The sequence below is a fragment of the Lissotriton vulgaris genome, chromosome 7 (assembly GCF_964263255.1).
Source record: "Lissotriton vulgaris chromosome 7, aLisVul1.2, whole genome shotgun sequence".
NCBI classification, from domain to species: domain Eukaryota; kingdom Metazoa; phylum Chordata; class Amphibia; order Caudata; family Salamandridae; genus Lissotriton; species Lissotriton vulgaris.
In genome coordinates this window covers 836,993,086-836,999,379 of record NC_141695.1, presented here as the reverse complement: position 1 = coordinate 836,999,379, position 6,294 = coordinate 836,993,086, and the positions used below count along the sequence as shown (strand labels likewise).

At 42.4% G+C, this 6,294-nt stretch overlaps 1 long non-coding RNA gene across 1 annotated transcript in view; it reads right to left on the bottom strand.

Moving 5' to 3' along the window:
* Positions 1–3,070: 3,070 nt before the first annotated feature.
* The window catches only part of LOC147702519 (uncharacterized), a 38,287-nt gene continuing 35,063 nt past the window's right edge, over positions 3,071–6,294 (bottom strand). The window contains exons 2-3 of the long non-coding RNA XR_015297235.1: positions 4,439–4,554; positions 3,071–3,415 (exon numbers count right to left, since the gene is read on the bottom strand). This is a non-coding gene — a long non-coding RNA (uncharacterized LOC147702519). The remainder of the gene's footprint in view (positions 3,416–4,438; positions 4,555–6,294) is intronic.

The following is a 6,294-nucleotide window of genomic DNA, read 5'->3' as shown; positions in this document are numbered from 1 at the left end:
ACTATGCAAAGGCCCCCCTGGCCTGCCAAGACAAAAGAAATGCTGTATAAAAGTAGGAGCCCTGTTCCCAAGAAACTAGATCCTGTTTTCCCACAACGAACCTCTGCCCGACTAGAAGGACCAAAGAAGAAGCTGAAGGACTGACCTGCAGTGGCGCCTTGCTGAGGAAGCCGAGGAAAAGACCAAAGAGGACTTTGCTTTGCTGTGCTGAAAACTATCTCCAAGAGCTTGTCTGAGCTTGCCCCCTGAACGGAACCCCAGGACCAGTGGGTTCCTTGTGTCTTTGCTCGTCTTTCAATTTGAGCCGTGAGCCCCTTCCCGCTGGAGCTGAGCCCTGTGCACCCTCGCCCCCTCCTAGGGCCGTGACACCCAGGAGCCTGGCCGCCCTTGCCCGCTGAGAGCCCCTCTCTGTCCGAGTTTCTCTCTACCCGCCGGGCCGGCCGCCTGCTTCCCTGTCACCCTGCCTGCTACTGGAGTGCGTTGGGTGCTCCCTCGCCCCTCCCGCCGGAATTCTACTTAGGAGCGCGATCTACGCCTGGCCGGCCGCCCGTACGCCTCAACGTACCCGGCCGCCCCGCTTTGCCCACCAAGTTGTGATACAGGCCGCACCGCCCCCCTGAAGTGACCACCAGTACGGACCGTACTGGAGGCCGTGGGTCGCGCTTGCCTGCTGGGAGCCGCCCGCTGACTGAAAAGACCCGAAAATACGCTTGTGCCACGAAGCGCACTGACCGCTTACGCTCCCCTGCAAAGGAGGCTGATCGAGGAGTGTACGTCGCGTCCGGAGAGCAGCGCACTTCAATGTACTGTACTTTACAAAGCTTGCTGCAACGGGCTTGGGGCCCGCAACGTTCTGGGTTCCCCGTAGACACTGTGCGCCTTCCTTTGTTTCAATACGCTTCTGCCTGCCAGCACTGTACGCCTCATGCGTGAGGCGCGTACCCTGACAGGAGCCTTCAAGTTCTTTCCGGAGTACGAGTCGCACAGGAGTGGTACGACTCGTACCCCTCAGTAAAAACGACTGCGCCGTACGCGGAGTACCGCGAGGCGCGTGGGCATCAGCAAGGCCTGTTCTCCCCGCCCGAACGACGCGTACAGAAGCGCTACGAAGCGCACAGCCCTAACAAACCTTGCCCCAGCGCCTGGAAATAGTGCCCTGTGTGTGGTGGAACTGTTTTTAATGTGATTGGAACCAGATGGAAGCAACCTAAGCATTTATATGAACTTTAAAGAAACACTTGCCATTTTTAAATCTTGTGGCCCCAATTCTAAAGCGTTATATGGGTCTTGTGATGATACTTGCATCCTAATCTATATTTTTACATAAAGTACACATATTTTTTATACAAACTACAGTCTGGTGTCCATTTGTGGGGGATCATTGGATTTACTGTGTGTGGTCATAAATGCTTAACTGGCAGCGCCCTGACGATTAGCCTTGGCCGCTCGCACCACGCAACCTAAAGGGTGAGCAGGGGTTATTCTGAAGGGGTAATTCCCTTGCCCTGAATAGAGGAGAGGGTCCCTGCTTGTCACAAGTGCCTACCTGTGCCAACCAGAGACCCCCAATTCTAACACTTGCGAATTACGTAGGAGCACTATTGTGAGATTTATGTGTAGTGCAGGAAGTGGAGTGGAGTGGACTAAAGTGAGTTTAAAAATACATGGCTAGTGGGCGAAATTATTTTATTCTTGCTCCTAGTTGGCATAGGCTAAAATGGGGTAAAAACACTAGGAGACCTAGCTATAAAGGGTTAGATGTGCCTAGTATTGGTCAACATGTTTTGAGCGTTCCCCAATGCTCTTCGTCAGGACTACACAGAGACCAGCCCTATGTACGCAATTCCTAAATAACCTTATTAAGGTGAAAAATGCTGCAACTAATAAGCATGCGTTAGTAAATACATACAATTGAATAATATCTTGTAGTATCTGTGGGTAGAAAACACAAACAATGTTAAGGGAATCTAAGCCCCCACAATCGCTGTTAGGAATGACATTAATATATCATCTGTGTACACACAAATCTCATTCATGGTGCGTGAATTGCCTTTCATAGTGCCTGGTTTGGATATAGAAAAGCTGTCTATCACACTGTTTTTGCAGGCTGCCTTATCAATATGGCACAGAATAGTTTGTTTTAATTTTAGCTGGGGCTGTTTATTATAACTTTTTTGGTGCGGCACAACACAGCGGCATCTTGGATTATAGCTCCTACAGTTGGATTGGTTTAGCTATTGGCAGGGCCACTGGAATTATGCGATTGCGCGGCAGCTGAAATGTTTTGCATAGTTATTGATTTGCCAGGCAATCCATCATCTGCCGCATAATCTACAGTTTTTAACAAAAAAAAAATTCTAGCTCAAACGGGTCAAAAAATTTAGCAACACGTGTTGCTGTGCAGTGGAAGGCCCTTTGCAAAGCTAGACTGGTCACCTTGCTGTTGCTTATTTCTATATCTGGTTGATAAACTGTACTAATGAGGCGCAACCAATGGCCAGACAGTGTTATTTGTACTTGGTTGAGAGATTTTGGGGCGATAGTACTACTAGTAGTAGATTTAGATACTGTACCAGTAAGTCACCAAATCGACTAGTTATTTAGAGTTGCAAGTCGTAGCGATGATGACCAGTGTGGCCTGGAACCAGACTCTATGGACAGGAGTACCCACAGTGACGTGGCTTTTTTTCTAAATAAAATCTGCACAGTTTACTCAGTAGTCAACCCGTGGAACTGTGAGTAGCTAACGCTGTACCACTGTAAACTGTGGCTGTTCATTGGTCAATTAGGTTAATAGTCCCTCCTTAGTACCACTTTGTCTGAATTTGTAACCTCCCATGGCGTCACCCCCTGGTACGAGTGTTAATTGGTAGGCTTTAATTGCTCTCTAATAAAAGAGAGGGACCCCAGCAGCCAAAGGGGTAGGGTTCCAAAAGACAATAAGTCAGATACAGTGTCCCCTTTGGACAATTTATAAACTAGAAGAAACACTTTCAACCTCATTAAACAGCAATCAATTCAATCCATTCAATTTAAGCAAGAGCGAAGATGATGCAAACATAGTCAGAAATTAAAAACGTATACAATTTATTGTAACAGTAATAAAAATCAGATTCACAATGAAAGTGATTATACATATATCCTATCACAATACATACAAATAATCATAACACAGTGGGAATAATACATAAAAAATATTCCAATTAAAATTGAATGGGACACAGTAGTCAGACTTAAGTTAATCACACTCCAAATTTGTATAAATATCTGTAAGGTGGAGAAGTTGTATAGTCCAATGACTTAGCGTATCACAATTCAAAATGGCATCAACGCGTTTCGGTTTTGGCAACTTGATTTACAAGCCGACACCTTCATCAGGATTAAAAACTATAGATTCCCACAATATATGGTATATCTGCAAAATAAAAAATGTACAACATAAGATACATCATCTCTAACTGCTAATTGCATCATCATCTGCTAAAACTACTCATACTAGACATCCAATTCTACATTCGAACCAACCAGTTATACCTTGACCTTCAGATTCCCAACTTTTGGTCATACAATGAGCATCGAGCTTCATATAGATATTTATCGATTTAAAACATTTACATCCTACAAAGGTATATGATGATGTTGTCTACAAGGACATTAACATCCTACAGAGTTATATGAAGATATTGCCACATATCATAGTAGACATTCTCTAAGATAGGTTTAGTATATATTACAGTCAAGTTCCTCCATCTTGTAGGATAAGGGACCTTTCAGAATATTTCCATTCTCATATTGAAACTATATTGAAACTCACTTTTAGATAGTGCAGAGCATTCAAAATTCCTCTGATACTCGGTCCCGGATTTCGTGATCAATTGGCGCACTTTCTCTGTAGGCGCCTACAAAATTATTTACAATATCAGTCAACTTCTATTAGACATGATATATATTGCCGGGCATTATTATCATAATGTTGGTAATGCTCACCTATTGAGAATTTCCTTTAAAATCCGTCACACGGTGGCTCGCCAGAGTTACACCATAAATGCTTTTAGGTTCTAAAAATAAATCCAGAGGTACGTATCTAAAGCCCCATCTTTATGATGATTAATTAAAAGGAAGGGGCAAATACTATACATATATACTAGCGTACCGCTATGGGGTGAAGCCAGGTACACTCGTTATATAGTAAATGTTTTAATTACAGAACATAGTATACTGGCCACCGTTTAGCTAAGAATAGAAGACGTTCAATTTCATGTCCCCTCTAGTAAACCTTAAGTAAGCAAGATAGACTAAATTGACCTATCGCCGATGCTGGGCAAAAATACATGTCATCTATACATATTGGGACTTTATGAACCTGTATTATTATATGAGCGTACGTCTTTTTACACATTCTAACGTAATAGAGGACAAAAGACGAAAAACAATATACCTAAAATTGGTAGTCGTTGCACGTAGAACTACGTTGCAGTGATGGCTTTTCTGTCCGATAAAGCTCAAGTTGAGGGGTAGTGTCAACTCCCGTTAAAAAGCTAGACCGCCCGCAGTCTGTAACAACAAACACGGGGGTCAGTATGTAAGCACGTATATATATATATACATCCATCAAACTGTATACACCAAGCACAGGGGTTTGAGGCTATAGGATATTGCACCTATCCACTAGTGTCACAGTAATATTCTTAATTTTTAGGTGCTACGGACAGGAGATCCAGACCCCTAGGTCTCCCTGAGACTAGAAAGTCTCAAACATACAAAATTCCACACAATGTCCAGCACTCTACGAAAGTGTAAAGGATCTATTTCTATACAGTATAATAAACAAGAAAAAAACAATGTTCTTTATGAAATCTACACCATATAGTCAGAGCATTATATTCATGCAATCCAGGTGAATCAAGAGTCTTCAGTGGTAGAGTAATGAATTCTTTATTCGTATCAAAAGTGCATGGATTCTATCCTTGTAAAAACAATGTTGTAGCCGGTGCCCTCGAAACGCGTAGGCACCGGCTACAACATTGTTTTATAGGATCGACTTAGCAAACTATAAGCGATATTATGGCCACTACTTTATTAGGAAAATCGATTACCGACCGTGCTTATTATATGCCGATAAAATTAACTATGAATATCGTAGGTCTTGAAGTTTGAGTATTGTGGAAACTTCGGGACACTTTATATAATTGATTATTAAATACACAGCGTAACGTGGACCATGATTAACTATGTATACATTTGGTCCGTCATCTATCTCTAGAGCCTTCAACACCGGAAGAGAATCTTTCAGGGTTCAATGACGCCAGCCTTCCCGCGCCCTTTTTGCGTTTAAAAAGAGTCCTCTAGTGTTTACTGACATCGTGGCACGGACACCCATACTGACAGCGGTACCGAATTTGTGAGCAGGTATGTAGATTAGCTCGTTAGCAGTTTGATGGATGTATATATATACGTGCTTACATCCTGATCCCTGTGTTTGTTGTTACAGACTGCGGGCGGTGTCTAGCTTTTTAACGGGAGTTGACACTACTCCTCAACTTGAGCTTTATCGGACAGAAAAGCCATCACTGTAACGTAGTTCTACGTGCAACGACTACCAATTTTAGGTATATAGTTTTTCGTCTTTTGTCCTCTATTACGTTAGAATGTGTAAAAAAACGTACGCTCATATAATAATACTGGTTCATAAAGTCCCAATATTTATAGATGACATGTATTTTTGCCCAGCATCAGCGATAGGTCAATTTAGTCTATCTTGCTTACTTAAGGTTTACTAGAGGGGACATGAAATTGAACGTCTTCTATTCTTAGCTAAACGGTGGCCAGTATACTATGTTCTGTAATTAAAAAATGTACTATATAACGAGTGTACCCGGCTTCACCCAATAGCGGTACGCTAGTATATATGTATAGTATTTGCCCCTTAATTTTAAATTAATCATCATAAACACGGGGCTTTAGATACTTACCTCTGGATTTATTTTTAGAACCTAAAAGCATTTATGGTGTAACTCCGGCGAGCCACCGTGTGACGGATTTTAAAGGAAATTCTCAATAGGTGAGCATTACCAACATTGTGATAATAATGCCCGGCAATATATATCATGTCTAATAGAAGTTGACTGATATTGTAAATAATTTTGTAGGCACCTACCGAGAAAATGGGCCAATTGATCACGAAATCCGGGACCGAGTAACAGAGGAATTTTGAATGCTCTGCTCCATCTAAGAGTGAGGTAAAATTGAGTTTCATTATAGTTTCAATATGAGAATGGAAATATTCTGAAAGGT